The 19732-nt window shown below is 37.3% G+C and overlaps 1 protein-coding gene across 1 annotated transcript in view; it reads right to left on the bottom strand.

The window, feature by feature from the left end:
• rarab (retinoic acid receptor, alpha b) overlaps window positions 1–19732 on the bottom strand; it is a 109821-nt gene that overhangs the window by 73175 nt on the left and 16914 nt on the right. Inside the window, exon 2 of the mRNA XM_055193775.2 lies at window positions 10891–10975. The gene's annotated coding sequence lies outside the window, so the exon portion shown is untranslated. The remainder of the gene's footprint in view (window positions 1–10890; window positions 10976–19732) is intronic.

Here is a 19732-nt window from a genome sequence, read left to right as displayed (position 1 = left end):
TGGGACCCCTGAACCATACTGTTTTGATGGAACCATGATGATCATATCATAATGGTAATAAAGTATTTAAATGGTATGTAATATTATATATTAGTGCCATGGTATTATCATCTAATCATGGTAAAGTCCTAGCATTTTGTTGGGGTATGATGCCCAAAAAGCTATTTAGGTAGACAGCTGCTTCATGTTTTGATTTACCAGCACAATAGGACAGAAACCAAAAAGCTGACTTAACCGCCAACATCATTTTGTCTAACGGCATGTTTAATTAGCAAATGCTTCAAAAAAGGTTTTCATCATCTAAATGACTGAACATATAAACAGCAGACAGATTAGTATCTGACAAGTGGCATTCAAGGACGGCCTCTCTTTTATGAAGACAACAACTACACACAAGCACAAACATACACAAACACCTGGTATTTCAGAAAAGGTTACAGGCTGGATGGTCGATGCACCCGTGTGTGTGTGTGTTTTATCGGCAGGAGGTCAGAAGAATAATAGCATCCATCAAAGATAAGAATGTGCCCAAATTCCACAGCTCCTGTTGTTATGCTAAATATTTATAGAGGATAAATGAAGGTCTAGTTATCCAATCTATAATGAAGACACAGTCTTCTGTTCCTATGACACAGACTGATCTGTTCTTATGATATTCGGTTCGCCCTGTATTACTTGGTACTAGGCACTAAAATTTACAGCATAGTATTATATCCGTTTGCTGTATTTGTAATAGGTTACACAAGCTCTGACCAGAATCAGATGCAAAGTCAGCAGACTTTTTGGGGGGTGTGGGCGGGTGGGTGTGAGTTTAATGTGGTAAACATGGTAAAATGTGATAAACAGAGTAACCTGCATAGATCTAATATGATAGCTGACATACAGTACTGTGCAAAAGTCTTAGGCCACCACTACCAGACTTGTTGTTTTAGAAGTTTTAATGTCCATCCATATTTATTTTTTAATCTATTTTAAAGATACAAACAGAAAATACAGGAAATATGTACAAAAAAAATTACATTTAGCCGGAAACGATCTAAAAAAGAAACCGCAAAAGTGGCGTTGCATTATCACTTTTTATTCCGCATTTTTACGAGTGTTTTGATGGGGAAATCTGTGTGCATATGGTGACGCAAAAGTGTGTGATATTTGATGTAGTATGCACTCCAGGCGACTAGGTGGCAATGTGAAGCACTGACACACAACAACACTAACTCTGCACGCCTTTGTACAACCTTCTTCCTTGTTCTTCCAGGTCTTTTCCAAAGCCGTCTGGTTAACCTCTAATGAATTGGCGCATAAACAATTTGATAGAGGTAATTAATGGACCTTCTCTAGCTGTCAATTTTTTGTACAACTGCTGAAAAGACTCTTGTATTTTTATCAGAGCTGCTATGGCAACTTGAAGGTCTGACGTATGGAAATAATTCTACATGTTTGTTGTTATTTTCCTGAACTGAGGCATGCCTGTGACGTAAACGCGTACGCGACGAGAGCCACTGTGAGCAGGCTTTTGCGTTTTTACCCTTTCGACAGGGACGCAACGGTAGATCGTTTTTAAGATTTCCACTCTGGAAGGTGGTTTTACATTTTTGGGTTTTTAAAGGCGCTCTATGCATTTTCGGCGTTTTTGTCAAACAGCGACCCCTAGAGACGCTGGAGAATACTTGCAACTGTCGTAATTTCCCACTCCAACTCTAGTACACCTCCGAAGATAATGACCAGGTAATGTTTCACAATTTCATACAAATATTAGGCTACTGCATAGTCTTCTAAACTACAGATGATGGTGATAGGATAATAAGAAGTTTATTCCAAGTGTAGAGTGCATATAATAATAAAGTACCGCGTTTGCTGGCTTATAACGTTGTCATTTTTACATGCTTGCAGCTAAATCACAAGAAAAACAGTCTATAGTCTATGTCTACTGTATCATTTCATTTGTGTTCTTGTAAACATTACAAAATGTCATGACAATGTTAATTGTGTACGTTGCATTATTTCATAACATTGGTTGTTATAATGTCACTATACATGATTATTGCTATTTATCATAATAGTTTGCAAATTGTGCATGTTTACACTATTTACAACCTCTAGGCTTATTTATGTCCTGATAATTATGTGAGATATTGACAACTGTTGTCATGATAATCGCATGACATACTACAAGCAAGCGCAACAACACAACATACAACATGGACCACAAACAAGTTTCCAATAAGAGATTTACTTAATAGTCCATCAACAAGATCGCCAGATCAGCATCCCATCCAGTGCTGTCTTTTAGCTCACGCCAACGAGTAAAAACCTGACCAAGTGGGACTCTTGTCCGGTTCCTAACGCGGTCAGATTCTCTTTTCCTTTTCCTACTCATTTCCGAACGTGCTTTCTTAACTTTTAAATTGTCCAGCCTCACGTCTCAAATTTGCGCGTGCAGTTGTTGTTATAGGCTTGATCGAGTTCATGCAGCGCTGCAAGAACCGACAGCCGGATGACGTCAAAGTGCCGTCTCGGATCATTCTCGCGGTACTTTGACGTCATCTGGCGGTCGGTTCTTGCAGCGCCACACGAAGTCGAACAAGCCTAACTTGTGTTACGTCGTTGCCGTAAAGCAAGTCGTGATTCTTGCGAGATTTGTCAGGGGCGGTTCTCTCAAGCTTGCATTGCTGGTTTTGCTAGCGGCGTCCTCCCTGAGCTTCAACAGGAGGATGATTCGCCCTACTATGACTTTGTTTACCACCGAAATAACTTTGAAGCTGTTATATTAAGGTAAAATAACTGCATAGAGTGTCTTTAAGCCCCAAAAACGCTGTCACCGTGTAAACGAAAGGCACATCCGATTAAATATTTTTAAGTTTTCACCCTCGAGCATTCTCGTGTAAACAGGCCCTAGATGTCTTTTTTAAGCATCGTCGATTTAGTGTGACCTCTCTTGGCACTAAACACATCTTGAGTGTTTTTGCGCAAAAGTAAAAATACAAATTTCCTTTAAAATTGAAATTAGGAGTTAATTTTATTTAGGTTTAAGAGATCCTACAGTTTCCTGCTATTGCTCAAGTGAAAGGGGAGTTTACCCTAAAAACTTGGCACATTAGTTTACATTTTTATACAGATTTTAATACTATATAAAAATGTCCTGTATTTTCTAGATGTATTCTATTAAAGAGACTAAGAAGCAATTATATATGATCACTATAACATTGCAGAAACAACTAATCTAATTCTGGCATTGGGACTTTTGCACAGCACTGTACATAACATACAAACATACATACACTATTTGTGATCCTGTCTGTAAAATCCAAGCTAAAGTCTCAAAATCTAAAAATTAGATTTTTTACTCACTGATTTCAATCTTTGACATGGCCTTAGTTGATATGTTCTTAAAATTATGTATGTTATATTATGTTTTATGTAGAAAAGATTAAATCACAAAACAAATGACTTCAGCTCGGATTTCCACATATTATGTATTTTTTGCAATAAGCGCTAAGGGCTTAAACATAATTGAGAAGGAACAGAGAGACAATAAAACCACTGAAGGAGTCAATAGAAACAGACTTTAGAAGCTGCATATTTAGGTCTGTTATGCAAGAGAGGGAAGTGATGGATTAGACAGAATAGAAACATAGGAAGAATAAAACAAAAGCAAATCTGCAGCCTACAGCTCGCTTCCACATTTGCTTGCATGGGGGTTAAACAAAAGGTTCTGATAGCCTTATTATTAAAGTCTGTGTGTGTATTAAATGCAAAGTGAGTGAAAAAAAGGCTATGCATGCTTCACTCTTTATGAGTGACTTTCACTGTACAGTATATGTAAACACAGTATGTGTTTCCATAGTAACAAAACATGAGTTTTACACACACAATTTTTGTGCACGTCTCTTATGAGAGTGTTTATTTATGTGCCTGCCTATTTTGCGGTAATCTCTCACCTAGGCTGTTTCCCAGAAACCCATGGGTGTCCTTATGTTACCAGGTGATTTTGTTAAAGGCACCCATCGAAAACGCTGTGTGCCGACATCTCTATTTTCCCTTTTCAAAGTCAACCATGGCACACATAATCCTATTACTGTGGGGCTTCAAAAGCAGGCCACCAGGACACAAAATGAGAGATTGGGAAGAGAGAGGGGGAGAGATGTTGGCTACCAGAGGAAGACCTGCTGTGAACTTATTGAACGCTAATGTCCTAACCACACACACAGTTCGCTTTCTTCTCTCTTTGTTGCGAAGCAAAAAACAATTTTCTATGGAAATGGTATACTTATAAATAACCCATACTTATTAGGTAAAAACCCAATTGCGGGGTATATAGGATGCATTAGAACAGGACCACACATTTTGCACAGAGATAAAGCACTAATGATGGTAAATTAAAGCTAAAGTGCGTAATTTCTGTGTCATTAGCATCAATAAACAGAATTGCAAATGAGAAAAGACACAAATGCCATCAGCAAAAGAAAAAAAGACAAAAAAAAAGGATAAGAGCAATAAGAACGAAATCTGACCGGCTGAGAGAAATGAAATTAGGGGTGAAAAGAGATGAGGATATAAAAAAGGGAGAGAGAGAAAGGGTCTTCTGTAGGTGCATGATGGGCACATGCAAATGGATTTTTACCCCACCGAACGATATTGGATTCTGGGAAACCCATCTGTTACGTGGTGCCCACGCTAGAGAAGAAAACGAGGAAGACGGAGCTGGAGGAGGGTGGATGGGGCTGGGGGGTGGTATGGGGGGTTAGATGATAGATAGCAGTCTGAGTTTTAATCAGCACTGCGCCTCCAGCGCTTTCTGCCCGCTGCACGGAGGCTTATCCGTCAAGCGGATCACATGACCCAAAACTGAGGAAAGACGAACTCTCTCCCCCACATGCATACCTCACCTCCCTCCACCCTTCGTCTCTTTCCACCGCAGAGAGTGAGAGGGAAGAATATCTTCTCACACCATCGCGACAAAACCTCTGTAAAGGGCACCGACTTCGAGGATGCCGTGCAGAATTTCTGCACGAAAGATAGAACTGTTTCACCTTATCTCAAAATTACACAGGAAACAGATCTTACACTGACAAAATGAATTTGGTCCCAAGTAAACATAGGGAAAAGTTTACACTGCCCTTTTGAATCATTTCAATGACTTTTTTTACTAATAACAATAAATTGTTTAATGTGTATTCTTCTAGGCTAACACCAATTGCACCAATTTTAAAAAGAGGGGTAATTAATAGGTTTTTAGCATCTAATTTTTTCTTTTTAGTACATGGGATGATGCATCATACAGACCAATTATAAAAAGCAAGATCGAAATGTTTTTTTAAAAAAACTCCTGATCTAAAAACAAATACAGACTAACTAACAACAAAGTCGATACGATCGTCCTGATTAACATAGGAAAGCTAATTAAATACAAGTGCAGAGCGGAGAGATACGCCTCCATTGGCACAAGAAACAACATCATCTATCACCACAGCGGAGCCCGATAGCAATGAAAGCCATATCTCTGGGTTAGGTAGATGAAACGGTGGGCTGTGTCTGGCCTAACAAAGGCATATCATTTCACATGACTGATACAGCTATAAAGCTTTAATATGGTTTGGAACACTTCTCCCCCTAATGATGCTATTACCGCCAATAGCCAAACCCCCTCCGACGGCATCGGCGCAAACAGCGTGTCTCACCAGAAACCCAAGTCTGCAACTCTTAACCCTTTCATGACTTTCATCAAATAATTTGACATGAAACACAGATGGCAAGTGGATCATGATTGAGAACATTGGGTTAATGAAACTTAGTGATTCTAAAGTATTATATTATATTATATTATATTATATTATATTATATTATATTATATTATATTATATTATATTATATTATATTATATTATATTATATTATATTATATTATATTATTTTTGCGAAGCCATTTGAGAAACTCAGAAACATAGAAGCATAAAATCAATGTGCATAACATAATAAAAAGTGCTCTGAATTGGCATTTACAAATAATATGTATAACAATAAGATGTGCATGGCCCTCTGATGAAGACGTTGATTTTGAAACTGACACAAAGTTGAACTGAAATTTCTATTTGGCCAAGTAGATAATTACCTACCAAAGCCAATAATCACAAAACATTAGCAAAATATCAACATATGAATTGGTTTGGCTACAAAATTAGTCTAAAGGGGTGGTATCCTTTCAAAAAGTCCATCTTTATATCTAAAGGGTGCATATTCATACCTTAAAGAGTACCTATTGTCCGATTCACGTTTTTACATTTCCTTTGGTGTGTAAATGTGTATTCTAGGGATGACCCGATCTGATATGCTGGATACGGTATCGGGGCCGATCCGGGCTTTTAATAGCAGGATCGGACATGGGATCGAGGACCGACAACGTAGCACCGATCCAATATCCGGAATATGGATGCGTTAGTTGTCGGTCCTCGATCCCATGTCCTGATCAAGCTATTAAAAGCCCAACGTATCGCACCGATAAACGTTTTAGCATGCACTATATTCAAAGTTTTTTAATACACTCAATAGATTCATGTGAAGGAATAAACGCACATTTAAAGATATTTAAGATCACAGAAACACTGTAACTTACTCGCAAACTGGGTTAATCCACTGGTGAAGCGGACGGATGAAATGCGTCATTCACACAAGCACACACACGATAACTGTAGGCTATTTTAAAGAACTCATTTTATAAAGTCTAAGTAAACCGTCGGATGGATGCAATTCACTTTGTGCTGAGCAAACAATGCATCTATTCTTTTTGTGTTTTAACAGTTATGAACTTTCCATTGCGGTACGAGGATTCCCATGAGAGGATGATTCAAGGGCATCAATTCTGCACACAGGAAGCCAATAAGCGAAGTGTACAGGATGATTTAGGTGCATCAATTCTGCACACGAAATGTGCATAAAACTCCGGTCAAGCACATAATTCCCAAAATAACCATCTGCACACTAAAGCTTTTTACTATGACAGTTTTACTAATATTTAGCATACTTAATTGATCAAACGTACCTATTATATGTTCTCCTAAACACTGTCATGGTTAATATTTACTAATGTTTCCTGTAACTTGTAAATTATTTTAAATTATTGATTTTAACATTTAAAATGATACTAGATGTAGCAGGAAGCACTATACACATTTAATTACAATAGTATCGGGCAGATATCGGTATCGGCTCATATTCGGAATTCTGGTATCGGAATCGGAGCGGAAATGATAAAGTGGGATCTTTTCTTGGACTTCAACAAACACACGGATTGTAGGCAACAGTTTACTTCCTGGGATTGGTGATGTAGACAAGACCGACATTATCATAATTCCTCCCGCTTCGGACTTACAGCCTGTAAGTTAACTCCTGTTAGTAATCAAAACTTTTAAACATGGTAAGGAGTGTCACATTTCTGGCTAACGTCAGATGTATTCAGGCCAATCACAAGGTACAGATTAGCTGGGCAATGAGGGGCACAAAGCTTTTCAAATCCGTGCGTTGCGGTATGTGGAAAACAATGTATGTGTTTTTTTTAAACCATAAACCACGCAAACACATTGCATTATACCAAATACACAAAATAACATTGTTTTTTAGCAATGAATTAGGTGCTCTTAAAAGGCAAATACTGAAACCTCAAAGATACATCAGTACCTAAATGGTACATATAAACACCTTTTAAGGGGTAAGAGAGTACAGCAAAATTACCGCTTTTATCACATAAATAATCTTTTTTACTATCCATACATATTCAAACTCAATAAACTGAACAATCTGTACAAATCATGGAACATGTATCATAAAGAGGCGTCCTAAATTTATGTCAGCCAGCTGCTCCATGCCAAAACAAGCCTTCATCATATAATCCTTCATTACGAAAGCCTGTAGCATCATATTATTCCGGCTCGAATCATCTGCTTCTGACAGACAGATCACTCTGCGATACTGAAAATGGCAGAAAGCTGCTGCTTGCGTTTTTATTCTAGGAGCAAAAGTATAGCAAGTGTGCCCGCCAACACTTTTAGCAAGCCATCACTTCAGGCTTCAATTAACATCAAATGAACATCAAAACCAAAATACCCAGCAGCATTTCCGCACAGCAAGCATAACCGGCATTGCAAAGGCAAAACGCAGCAAACGCATATCTGGAACCGAGTGTGAATAACAGCGCTCTCTATATCGAGTGGGCCGAAAGAGACAGACAGCATGTCGCATCGCAAGGATGGCATGCTGCGCTCTTGGCAACTTCTTCATGGAACTGCACTTGCTTGATTTTGAGCAATGACAACAATTATGTTCTTTTGCTGCAGCGTGCAGTTTCTGAGTCTGACCCGCAAATCCCTCCAAGTCGAGCAGCCAAAACCCATCTCCTCTCGACATTTTTTATATTACTCCTCTCAGCGTGCATGAGATGTCTTTTTCAAGCGCTGCTACTTCAAAGCGAGGACGTGAGTCCCGGTGGGAACGAGGAGGAAGCGGAGAAGATAACATTGATGCGCGCTCGCCAAGTTCCCCCGTGAATCCGCAGGGGAGCAGCTCATAGAGGAAAGAAACCACATGTTTTCTTCTGCAACTATAAAGGATGTAAATTACATGTTAATGAGCGAAGGAGACAATAAAAATTTCCAGGGTTGTTTATTGGCTGACAAGGCATTGTGAGGTCATTCAACTCTTTTCATCTCAAACTGGTTGGTTTGTAGTTATCAATGGCAATTAAATGCCTAGTGAAGAAAGTTAGAAGTATTGAAAAGACGAAGAGTAACTAAAGACACAATGCTCTCGTAAATCCTTCTAAGACAACTTAAGGCACGATGATTGGCGATTTAAAATGTTAAAGCACAAGACTGGAGGGTCTGATTCATTGGACGGCAGTGTAAACATTAATTGATTCGCAATACAAAGGCTTCAAGTAATAAGCTAATAACTCCTCTAGTGTGTAACTGAAGTGAATAGTGAAATGTCAACTCCATTCATTTTAAGGAAGACTGAATCTATTTGCATCTGCTGTGTGTCTAAGAGTGACATGATTTATTATGATGGATTTAAGAGGGAAACAGTTTCACATGAAGCTCATATTCTCTTTGGCATTCAAAAAGCTCTTTAAGAGGCTACGATCTGATTAGAAGCTACATAAGAAAATAAAATGACATTCCTTCAAGTTTATTTTCATGTTGACCCTTTCACTCATACTACGTTTTCAAGGCGTATTTTTTTACGTGCACATGTTAACAGGTTAGAGCATTCACACTGCATACGTATGTGGTCCGTCCAGTTCATGCAAATGCGGTACGGTGCACCAGTGCTGCAATTGTTTCAGCACCTAGTCTATCTATTATCAGTGGCGGCTCGTGACTGCTCATCCAAGGGGCGCTAATTCAAAATAAGTGTTCGGAGTGTCATGGGTGTTGCTTGCGTTTTCAAAAAATTTGTATGTAAACCATGTGCATCACTTGTTTTGCCAAAATAAGTGCCTGCTGCACACGCGTCAAAACCATTTATGATATAAGAGACGCTCATGTTCGCAAAATACACGCAAGATACTCCCTTAAAAGTAAACTCTGATTAAGCATGAGATTATATGAGTATCTGGCAAACGCTAGCGTTTTTTTAATCATAAACCCTTTAGACGTGTCTGCCTTAGGCACTTGACAAGACACATGATGCAGATGCACACAAGATCTCTCGATGCGCAGAACACATATTTTGAAAAAAGAAACCACACACATGACGGGCTACATACATGTTGTGACGAACTTCGCATCGAGACCCCTCGAAAAAAGAAGTCACCGGCCGCCACTGCTATTTATGCTTTACTGCATGCACACTGCATGTACTGAATTGAAGTGATAGCATAGTTCAAAAAGATTATGGTTTGCCATGAAATTCTGTAAATTCAGTCGTCTGATGACCAAAATACTTCGAAAAAGCAAAAAAAGAAAACACTTTAAAAAAGTACTTTAAGATTAATCATGGTTTATTTATACTAAAATAGTCTTTTGGTTTTATTTGTAGTAAAAATTGATTTACTATTATCTCACCACAGTAACAATAACCATGGTATTTGTAGTAAAACTATGGTAATACAACTAGTAATCAATCTGCCAAAAAAAAAAAGTTTACTATGCTTTCACTATAATAAAATCATGGTTAATTTTACTAAGGATACCTTTATATCTATAAGTATATCTTCAGTATTTTATATTGTTTATGGTGGTGGCACTTTTCCACAGAAAGTGTCAATCACATGATTATTATCTGATACACAGAAGCGGAGGATCAACAGCACATTTTGCAAACAGAGTATGTGTGAAAGCAAAACGGGCGTGTGACGAATCCGTTCCACATACGTATTGCCATACTGTACATGGAGTAGTAACTACATGTGAAATTGGTACTATATTCTATATTTCTTTCGCTCTTGTTTGTGCTGCAGAATCCTTTAAAGTGGACATTTCACAAGACTTTTTTAAGATGTAACATAAATCTTTGGTGTCCCCAGAGTGCATATGTGAAATTCTAGCTAAAAACAGCATGTTACAGCATGTTAAAATTGCCACTTGTAGTTGTGAGCAAAGGTGTGCCGTTTTTGTGTGTCCTTTTAAATGCAAATGAGCTGATCCCTGCACTAAATGGCAGTGCAGTGGTTGGATAGTGCAGATTAAGGGGCGGTATTATCCCCTTCTGACATCACAAGGGGAGCAAAATTTCAATTAGCTATTTTTTTGCATGCTTGCAGAGAATGGTTTACTGGTTGATCTTTTTCACATTTTCTATGTTGATAGAAGCACTGGGGACCCAACTGTAGCACTTAAACATTGAAAAAGTCAGATTTTTACGATTTGATAAAAAAATCTAATAAAGCAAGAGTAGTTACCTGCTGCTTGGATTTCTCTGTCTTAAACCTTCTTTAACAGTCTGTGGAACAGCAGTTTACCGAGAACAAACACTTGCAGAGACTTCTTTAAGAGAAAAAGTGATTTAGATTTAGAGGTTTTAGGCAATGTTAGCAGATCTGAGAGTAAATTCATAGCCATCTTTTCATTCTTTAAGAATAAGATTTAAAAAAATATAAGGGAACTAGCTCATGACACCTAAGAATGACAAGCATAACAAAAAGGTAGACACGTAATAAACAAAACTAACAAAGCTATAAACACAATAGTACAGATACATCTCTTTCTGTATATTTTTGATATTTCTATAGTATACTTTTAGCTCATTTGGAGTATATTTTGTTAAATATAAAATGAGTGTTATAGTACATTTTTCCTATTCAAGTACTTCTCCTACTCCAATAATGTAAATGTAAAAAAATAAAACCGGATTATAGAACGAAGAATATCAATGTTTATATATATGTAAAATATAAATACTCAGAAATACTGATCAACAACCTATGTCACACTTGTAAAACATCAAATACATGACTTAACGTATTTTTCATAGACTTCAAAGGTTCCTGCTTTTGTCAAAGACTATTTCAGTGAAGTCACATAAAAGAGTCACTTGTCACACTGTTGTGAATAATGAAGGAGGTGACAACAAAGTGTCACGCTTTTTAGACAGGTTGAAGGTCTTCATTCATAGATTAGTAAAGCTCAAATCTGAGGTCAAATTCATCAGAGGGATTACACGTACACATGAAGTGAACATACAAGAGGAGGCCCATTGTGTGTATCTGGATGTGTTGTTTTCTGTCTCATTGTGTGTGTGTGTGTGTGTGTGTGTGTGTGTGTGTGTGTGTGTGTGTGTGTGTGTGTGTGTGTGTGTGTGTGTGTGTGCGTGTGCGTGTGCGTGTGCGTGTGTGCGTGCGTGTATGCGTTTATCTGTCTTTCTCCCCGAAAGCACCCAAGCACTTTGTGTACTTGTGTTTGCGAGTTTCTGTTACCTGCAGTAATGTATCTACAGTAAACATTATGAAAAATTTACGGTCTAACACAAGCTATCGGCTCTACTGAAGCTGATTATATAAAAATGTATACTGCACTGATATTGGCTGTGTTGATAGTCTCAGATCAAACAATCAATATTTTAAGTTACTTTTTTAGGAGAAAGGCACACTTAGTTGATTTCAAACAACTAAAAATATTGTTGCATTAATCAATAATGAAAAAGAGAGTAGGGATCGACCGATATGGATTTTTTTAGTGACGATGCCGATACAGATTTTTTGTTTCATCAGATCGTTACAGGCTGCCGATTTTCTGCTTTTGCTCACTCAATTTACATCATAAAAACGACACGATTATGCTAGAGCTGGCGAAAAAAATCGTTTGCGATTCTCCGATTCTCATGCGTGTCTCATCAGTTAAGCCGGTTTGGTGATTAGTAGTAAACCGCTATCACCTGCTTTCAGATTGAGCTGCATTTACTGCACAGAGCCGTATTTCACCGAAAGCTAGGCAAAATCGCGTTCATAATCGTGGAAGATCGTCTTCGATTATGAACGCGATTTTGCGTAGCTTCTTGGTGAAAAACAGCTCTGTGTAATATATGCTGCTCCATCTGAAAGCAGGTGTTAGCGATTTACTACTAATCACCGAACCGGCTTTACTGATGAGACACGCATGAAAATCGCAGGCGATTTTTTTTTGCCAGCTCTAGATTATGCCAAATGTTACAAGTCTCAATTTAAAAAAGTAACATTTATTGAACTTAAAAAACTATATTTAACAAATAGAAAAACAGGTGAGGGTGCTATGGAACCATAAACTGCACTCTCCACAATGACGAGGAACTATCAGCAAAGGATATTGATTTCTAGAGCTTTACTACTACAAATATATATAGAGATGAAAAATAAAAACCCGCTTTGTCCAGCTATGATCAGCTGTTAGGCCGAGCTTTTGATGTTGTTATGGAAAGGTTGGTTGTTTTTAGTTACATGACCTGCAATCGCTTGCGGCTTCCAGCACTCTGCCTGCAAATAATGCCAGAAAAAAAATCGGCAAACAGAGCAGCCACATATCGGCCGATGCCGATACACACAAAACTCGCAAAAATCTGCCCAATATATCGGCCTGCCGATATATCGGTCTATACTAAAACAGAGCACCAAAGATACACAAAACAAAGAAACACATTATTATTACTGCATTGTGACCCCCCACAAAATTGTAGTCCAACATTCACGCCAATTCATATATGGTGTATTGACTCCTTCAACATGCATGCAAATTTTATATAAATAACAGTAGATGAATTCACAAGACAAAAAAATCTGAAACATCAGTAAAGGTCCATCAAGAGTTGCCCGGCAACGGACACTGAGACGTGTGCTTACCACTGTGTTAAACAACTTGTGGCATCCACTCAATCTGACAAAAATGACCAAAGTAGAGATGCCCTGTCAGCAGGTAACCCGCTGTTATCAGCACTGGTCCCATCACCCTGCCTGACGCTCACATGGTGCAACATGCACTGAGTGTGTGACATTTAAAAGAGGTGACAGCAATAGCACAGTGAAACACAATGTTCTTAACTTGTGCTATTACATCTATTTGTATTATAAGCCAAGCATGTACAGATGGGAGTTCTTCCAGGATGTCTATGAGCTGTGAAGACCATTTTACGTAACACTGTTATCAAACAAGAATGTATGCCATTGATCAGAAGTTAATGTAGTCTTCTTGGTAAAGCATTGTATTAGCAGTGCAAAACATTATGAGTTTGAATACCAGGGACACACATACAGATAAAACATTTATACCTTGACTGCCTCACATGTCTTCTAAATGCATTAATGCAAATGTAAAATGTGAATCTTATGTTCTTGCTTGTTTGTGCTTAACTGGCATGAAAATTAAAAATATAAATATAAATATAAATATAAATATAATGTATATAGTAGTACATGCTTAATGTTGATTGATCAGAAATAATAATTGCCCATGTCACAGTCTTTACACAACAATAGATTTTGGCCATTTTTTAATTTGATTTTGGGGTAAACTAGGCTGTGTGAAATTTAATCCCATATACTTTCATGATTAGCCAGATGAATTTTTTTATTTTTAAAACGGGAAAATACCCATAAGCTATCAGCTCTGTGGCTAATGCAGTTGTTTAATCGCCTCTGTCATATTTTAGGATTACATGATGACAGTGTTGTTGTGTTGCAGGACAGAAATTGCTTTCCAGGAATTTCACAGTTAAATGATACACGACTACGTGCTTCAAAACAGCACCTGTCATTACATACATGAATATGCAAGGCCACAGAGCAGAACAGATTTGGAAGCCTGATTTCCCTGATTGACCAGAGTTATCTCAGATATACTAGAAAGAGAGAGAGAGAAAGAGAGAGAAACAACAGGGCTGTGTGAGAGGGGAGTGGAGTAAAGGGTAAAGACTCTGCTGAAATGGGGGCATCACCTATTTGTTTTCTGGAGGAGTGGATTGTTCCTGACAGATCAGACAGATGGAAAAATGATGCTAGAAGATAAATAGTCATAGCAGGATGACCAGTGACATCCGCCCCGCACTTCCTAATGGATGATGACCCTGTAAAGGGTAAAGGTCATTCTTACACCCCATCACCCACCCCACTATCTAAATAGGACCACCCTCCAGTGACACAAGATAAAGCATCTCTACCCGCTGAACTCAAAAATCTTCTATAGTGGGGGTTCGAATGAGATACGCTGGGGGGTCTTGACTGTATCGAGTCTGTATGCATAAGAAAAGACAGAAAGAGAGGTGGAGGTAAAAGAAAAACAAAGACACAGAAATGAAGAGAGAGAGAGACAGATGTGTTGAGAATACAACTGTTACCTGTGTAAGCGAGGCTTGGAAAAGATGATTTTGTGTATGTCAACACCTGTCGAAAATAGTGATCCAAATACTCCAAGAAGACGGGCTTTTGCACAAAATGACACAGCGGAGAGAGAGAGAAATGCACAAATCAATATAGTGTAATGAAAAACATCAACTAAACTATGTTAAGACAAACAGTTTTTCTGTCAGCTAGACAAATAGCCCCGTTAATAGATTTGCTGCTCCCTGTTGGTCGAGTCAATGTGGCTATATAGGGTTGGTCATGTTTAGGGAATAAACCAACAAATGGCCTAATAATAGTGTCTCTGCATATTAAGCTGGATAGGTATCCACAAATCCAACCATCTGAACACCTCAACAGCAAGAATAAGAGAAACACCCCATATAAAGAAACACCCCAGTCAGACAGAAAGACACAGAGATACAAAAACAGGGTGCACCACTTTTGTCATCTTTGTGTACAGGCCAAGCCACGCCTCCCGTGGCACCCAGAACCACTGCTTAAAATAACTGTGAGTAAAAGCAGCCAAGCCAGCAAGGACGAAGCGGTGACTAAACGTGACATGGCGCTTGGCTTTAGCCGAGATGAGAGGGTGGATGAATCACAGGAACAGGCCATCCCTGGAGGGAACCCCTGCATTCGGAACATGGTGTCCTTGGAAGCTGAAGATTGATGGGAATCAAGTGATAAAAACCAAACCGTCCATGAGTCCCCTGAGCCCGAGAGAAGACTGTATTTGCTGAAGTGTGTGTCGATGTACAGCGTGGCCTCGTGTTTCCCCTGTGGGCTCGGGAGCTGATTCAGGATCAGCCTGTGTCATGCTTTTGTCTGAACCCTTTTTCCAGGGATCACAGTGGTAAGATGTAGTGGGAAAGGAGGCGGATTTGGTAATGAGGCATGAGATTGAATAGTTTTTTTTAAGGGATGAGTTAAGGGGCGAGGTGCATCTTGTCTTGAGTAAAGAAGAGAAGGTTACTGACCAATACAATACATTCATGTATAATGCAAGAACTCATCGGGATATCAGTACATTTCTGATCCAAAATACACTATCCAAGTAAAAATATGTGGTACAATGCAAAAAGTATCCATAAAAGTTCATATTTTGTATGAAATGTGGTACTACAGTACAAAAAATTACTTTCTTACTTACATTTTTGTCTTTTTTTAGTACAAATATAAAAAAAATTCTTAAATTAAGATGTATTTTCTTGATAAGCAAAATAACCTAAAAAAATATTTTAGTTTTTAGACCAAATATATTAAATTTAAGTTTACGTTTTTCTTAAAAGCTTAATTCAAGAAAAAAATGTACACCCCATTGGCAGATATTTTTGCTTGTTTTAAGCACAAATTCACTTAAATTTTATATTTTTTGTCTAAAAACTAGACGTATTTTCTTAGGTTATTCTGCTCATCAAGAAAATTCGTCTTGATTCAAGAATTTTTTGATATTTGTACTGAAAACAAGACAAAAATACTAAGTAAGAAAGTAATTTTTGGCAGTGTACTTGCTTATAGCAGCAATACTGAATACTGATTAGATAATACTGTCCTCCTTTTGGATAATTTTAGCCTAATCTTTTTTATTGATATATTTATATAAAGGTTATTCTTTAATTGTCTCCTAGCTAGCAGAAATGATCCTCATCTTAGAAGAACATTAAAGCAATAATGCACTTGAAAGCTAAAATTAAGTATAACAATAAAAGTGGGAAGATTGTGCATGGATCCCTGAGCAATATCAAAATCAATTTCTTCAGCACAAACGTATAAGTGCAGTAATTTTCAGATATAAAATTATTTTCTATTATCCCAATCGAATGTGCAGAGACAACTATGAGTTGGGGGATGATTTTTTAGAAGGATGTAAACATTGTGGCACTGTTAACATTATTGTTTGTTTGAGAGTCTGCATAGCACTTTAGCTCAACCAAAAACATGGGTGTGGGGTCAAACTACCTATTTGTAGCAGGAGGTCAACGTTTAGTCTGTTTAGCATTAGCAACTCCTATTGAACAATGCAGATGGAGCAGCATATTTTACATTGCCAATCACTGGTATTGTATTACAGCCTCAAAGGCCACAATGATTCCTAGGTAACACACATACTGATAAAAAATATACTTTATAAAAGCATTTGCCAAATGTATATAAATGTTAAATGTCATTGTACATGCATATCCTCTCTTTAGTTTTTGACTAACAAGCTCAGGTCAACACTTTGTGTGCCACTAAAAACATCTTGTGGACACACCTCAATCTTAAACAATCCACCCTTTAGAGCATGAGGTTCATGTGACTGTCAAACTTACACAGTACATCAAATATTCAAAATCTAACATATGACAAAAACAAGGACGTTTATGTTTAATACTGCTAAAACTCTAAGCATACAGTACCTCATGGGACTATTAAAAATGTTAATGTTGTTGAAGTACCTGCTCTGAATTCCCACTAATAGTTGCTAAAAGAAGAGAAAGCATGCACTTCATTTCAACACAAGCACTTTCTCTCCTCTACATATCAGTACAAGCCAGTGACCGCACATAGTGGCACTCTAGTCTGAGCAGGTACATCTTTTTAATAGGCTGCTATCGACCCAGACTCCACTACATGCAGATCGATTCTTTGCCCAGAAATAGCCACTAGAGACAGTGAGCAGAGGCAGTGTGCTATCGTATGCATGACTGAATACTAGACTGCATTTCTGAGTTTCATCACAGTACTTTCGGTTCTGCATGTGCCCGAGCGGTATTATAAAAAACAACTAAGAAGGCAAACCACATGCAAACTTAAAAGAATTTTAAGACTAACAAATCATTGAATTAAATCAAGGGATGTGAAAACACATTTTCTTTGCCTTAAGCATGGTTACTTATTATCATTAACTAAAACTATTATAAACATTTCTGCTAATTGAATTGATATAAAATAGGTCTAAATATTAGTTGTAAATTGTTTGAAACGACAATTAGAAATGTCATAAATTGAATTAAATAAAACTAAACTAAAATAAAAGGTATGATAAACAAAAAGCTAATTCAAAATATTAATAAAGCCTTTAATACAACTAAAATCTGTCTTAAGCTTGTATTAGGCACGCAATGCTTGTGGCGGGATGCTCAAAACACTGCGAAAGGGTTTTGCCATATAAACTTCCTAACAACCCTGTGGAGGGTATTAAATACAACCCATCAAAAGTAGTTATAGTTTACTTCAGCTAGCAAGTAAAATACATAATAATGGGTACATTCTACACTATCTATTTTCAACAGTAAGAACTGCAACACTAAAAAATTAAGTAAAATGTACCCTGAAATATTAGCTTGCGCATGTGTCAACATCCATCCAGGACTCGGAGTTACCGTTTTCCATGTCATTGGCACGGTGGCAGAACGACGGTTTGTTGAGCTACAGAAGTACAAGTTTTTATCTAACTTGTTGATATTAGAGATGAATGGAAATGTTTTAAAAGTAAAGTATACCAGAAGATTATTTTTGCAAGTCTCTGTCTCTGTTGTTTGCATCTGGTGACTGACGTTGTCAGTGAAGTTAGCATTGAAAGCGGTAGGCTATACATGGTCCGGTTCTTGCACCTTCGAATACGAGTAAAAATCTATATGATTTATATATATTAACTTCCATTATCATTATTTACATGGCTGAAAACTGTAAACAACAAGGCTGCTGCATTTAAGTGGTTAAACTTGAGCAAGAGCTGAGTAACGGTTGATGTACAGACGTCGAGCAGACAAAAAAAAACGGTTCAGCTGTCCGCGTGAAATGCTAGATAATTACTGTTAAAGTTTTCTTGCATGTATGTGTTAATATATTGAGTTTTTTGATCAATTTATAAAGCAATTTTATCATTATTATCATTTCCGGATTTATAATTAACGTTTGCCTTTCCATGGGCGTTTTTAATTTGTCTGTTTAAAAAAGTGTTTTGTGGTTTATATGTTATATGTAATGTGAAGTTAGTCACTTAAAATTTAATATAAGAGCGTTTTTTTGCACATAATTAATTTTAAATGAAGTTGAAATGTTTGTTTGTTTGTTTGGATATAGCACGCCAGTCTACTGAGGTAAATGAGATCAGTTTCTCTTCTTATTTCAGTGTCTCCTTTCATTTTCTATTGATAACGTGAAGAAACAGTATTTAGGAATCTTGCTTGTAATGTATATTTTGACATCTCATGAAGACTTTGATTTATTCTTGAATGGAATAGGTTCAAGAAGCTTTATGCAACACTATGATATGTTGTGTTTTACTTGAAATGTATTGTAAGGGGTTGTTTTGTACTTTGTTTTAAATGTTTAAAAATGTATGCAAATCATCTCCCTGAATAAGTAATGTGTAATTTTTCCTTATGGCTAATCATTATTTATTGGTAGCTTACTACCTATAGAGTTCAAGTTACTTAATGTTTATAAGTAATTAGTTATGTAATGTAATGAGAAATATTGGGTAGACCTTTTTTTAGTTAAATATAAATAGTTAAATATAGGTACTCTTTCCTCAAATATATAGGATAGAATCTACTCAAACAAAGTGAATGCAAATTGTTAACACAATTTTAGTGAGTAAATTCTATAGGTTGTTTTTACAGTTTATTTTATCAGTTAAAACTCATCTTTGAGCACCATATTTTTTGTATTTATTTTATTTATTTCAACAGGGACAATGTTAAAAAACATTAATTAAAGATGCCGTACACCAGATTTAGCTTAAGCTAGTTTCCATCTGCAGTCCCCGACTAGCATTCATTCCTATGGAAGGTAGGCTTCAAGCTCATAAGTGTGAGGCATCTGCGACAAAAATGGAATGCACGACTGGGTTTTTACCGCTCATTTGCACGGCGCATCATTCGCTTTTGTCACCATGTGCTTAGTTAATCTACCGATATCTATGCAGCCTCAAGTAAAGTCTGACAAA

This window comes from Misgurnus anguillicaudatus, chromosome 19 (genome assembly GCF_027580225.2).
Source record: "Misgurnus anguillicaudatus chromosome 19, ASM2758022v2, whole genome shotgun sequence".
NCBI classification, from domain to species: Eukaryota; Metazoa; Chordata; class Actinopteri; order Cypriniformes; family Cobitidae; genus Misgurnus; species Misgurnus anguillicaudatus.
The sequence above is the reverse complement of the archived record's forward strand: the minus strand, read 5'-3'. Positions and strand labels throughout refer to the sequence as shown.